This window comes from Austrofundulus limnaeus, unplaced genomic scaffold, assembly GCF_001266775.1.
Source record: "Austrofundulus limnaeus strain Quisiro unplaced genomic scaffold, Austrofundulus_limnaeus-1.0 Scaffold725, whole genome shotgun sequence".
Taxonomy (NCBI): Eukaryota; Metazoa; Chordata; class Actinopteri; order Cyprinodontiformes; family Rivulidae; genus Austrofundulus; species Austrofundulus limnaeus.
The window spans coordinates 68,583-71,028 of NW_013953127.1; the positions used below are offsets into that span (position 1 = coordinate 68,583).

Consider the following 2,446-nt stretch of genomic DNA (forward strand, 5'->3'; position numbering starts at 1 on the left):
GGCCTCTCTCATCTTTTTAAGTGGGAGAACTTGCACAATTGGTGACTGACTAAATACTTATTTTCTCCACTGTATCTGGTTTTGACAGGAGCCACCTGATCCTGAATATTTAAACAAGCAGAGTTATGTAGTTCATCCTGTAAAGTATAACACTTAATATAGGCTACTTTTGATCATCTACAATTTGTTAATTATTAATATGAAAATTTACTGTTTATTGTTTTATTAGAATTACATTATGCACACTGCCAGAAATGACTTAATTGAATCTGTTGCACACTCTCTCAGATCATGAGTCTGTCATGACTGTTTTCTTTGTAATTTGATTTCTGCACAGTATCTTATTTTTTTATCTTTTTTAATTTTTCTAGCTTTGTACAGTAATTTTATTTTATTTTTAATTTTTTTATTATTATTATAATTCTATTATTCTCGCTACTGTTGCTAATTTTGCATAGCAGCATATTGTTTTGTGGACTGATGTATCTGCTGCTGCTGTTGCACCTGAATTTCCCCTCTGCAGGACAATAAAGGCTGTTTCTCTTCTCTTCTCTTCTCTTCTCTTCTCTTCTCTTCTCTTCTCTTCTCTTCTCTTCTCTTCTCTTCTCTTCTCTTCTCTCTTATTTTTTTCTATGTTTTCAATAGGTCAAATGCACCATTAAATAGTTATATGTGTGTAGCAGAGTTTACATTTATATTTATTTACTATAGAAATATTGTCACCCACCCACCACCACACTAACAATAGTTTATATCTTGTTTTAAAGTTCTGTAAATGGACCAAAATAAGTGTCTGTAGACTACCAACAGAGCAGAGATAATCTGCTTTCTAACATCAGTGTGTTTTGTCCTTGTTTTAATGACAGCACTTTGGGGTCCCCATGGGGCTTGATAAAGCGCTATATAAGTTTAGTCCATTTATCATTTACCAAGATTAGCACACAAGCTAACATTAGCTTTTATCAAGTTATGGTGCTAAAGCAGACATTTGACGGGGAAGTTGAGTTGCCACAGTCTCATTTTTTTTTTTTTTTTCGAAAATCCTGAAGGGTATGTTCGCTTCATGCTTCTTTGTTTAATCGCCGCTGAACTTTACAAAATGCTATGAAGGCAAGCAGCGTGTCTCTTTGTGTCGCAGTCAGGCAACTTGGATGGAATTTTCCTCACAGACTGTGAGAATATATACACTCACCGGCCACTTTATTAGGTACACCTGTCCAACTGCTCGTTAACACTTAATTTCTAATCAGCCAATCACATGGTGGCAACTCAGTGCATTTAGGTCTACCTATGATGTCAATTACAGGCCTCTCTCATCTTTTTAAGTGGGAGAACTTGCACAATTGGTGACTGACTAAATACTTATTTTCCCCACTGCATGTGTGCATGGGGCCCCTTTAGTGGGCAGTGTACAATGCAATAATGTCAGGGACAAATGCCCAGCTTGCCCGCTGTATCGTGACAGCTCTGCATTACAGGGACACATAAAGAAGAGCTCTCACTCAAACCCATACACATACTGTATAGTTGAGACAAGGTGTTATTTTTTTTTTGAAAAAGAGTGGGTGAAACCGTAAAATGTTCGGATAGGCCTTCACAAAGAGACTATTATTTTATTAACCTTTGTTTAACCAGGCATTTCCCTTTGAGATTACAGTTCCCTTTTGCATGGGAGGCCTTGGCCTGAAAGCAACCTAACATGCATGGTTTTGGTCTGTGGGAGGAATCCTTCTGGAGTATTTGGAGAAAACCAACACAAGAAAAAGGAGAACATGTAAACTCCACACAGAAAGACCCCAGTACCAAACCGAGGATCAACCCCAGGACTTTCTTGCTGTGGGGYATCAATGCTAACCACTAAACTGTTGTGCTGCCGAGGGAAACTGTCTCTTGGCTGGCCTGGGAAAACCTTGGATCCTCTCAGAAAAGCTGGAAGAGGTTGCTGTGAAAATAGAAATCTTGGCCTCCTTGATCATGCCAATGAATTGACCAAATGGAAGATAATGAATTAACAAACTGTAAAATAGTGACTCAGACTCAGACTTTGAATGATTGATATTATCCAAAGTTTTTTGTTTGAGGTCACAGACCTCATTTTAACATGTGGTAAAGACTGAAGTTATTTTTTCTAATAGTTTGTTTTTATAGAAAATAAGACTATGACAGCATTATCTGTTGCTTGCTGAATGAGAGCATTTAATTTTATATGCATTTGTTTGTTTGGTTACATACAGGGGTTAGACAATGAAAGTGAAACACCTGGTTTTAGACCATAACATCCCTTTCAGACAGCTTCCTCTTGCGTCCACAGTTAATCCTGTTGGATGTGGTTGGTCCTTCTTGGTGGTATGCTGACATTACCCTGGTTACCGTGGCTGTTGATACATCACAAAGACTTGCTGTCTTGGTCACAGATGGACCAGCACCTTTATACAATATATTTTTC

The 2,446-nt window shown here is 37.8% G+C and overlaps 1 protein-coding gene across 5 annotated transcripts in view; it reads left to right on the top strand.

Annotated features, from left to right (window-relative positions):
* LOC106532175 (pleckstrin homology domain-containing family A member 5) overlaps positions 1-2,446 on the top strand; it is a gene marked incomplete at its 5' end in the record, with an annotated part of 87,284 nt that overhangs the window by 67,986 nt on the left and 16,852 nt on the right.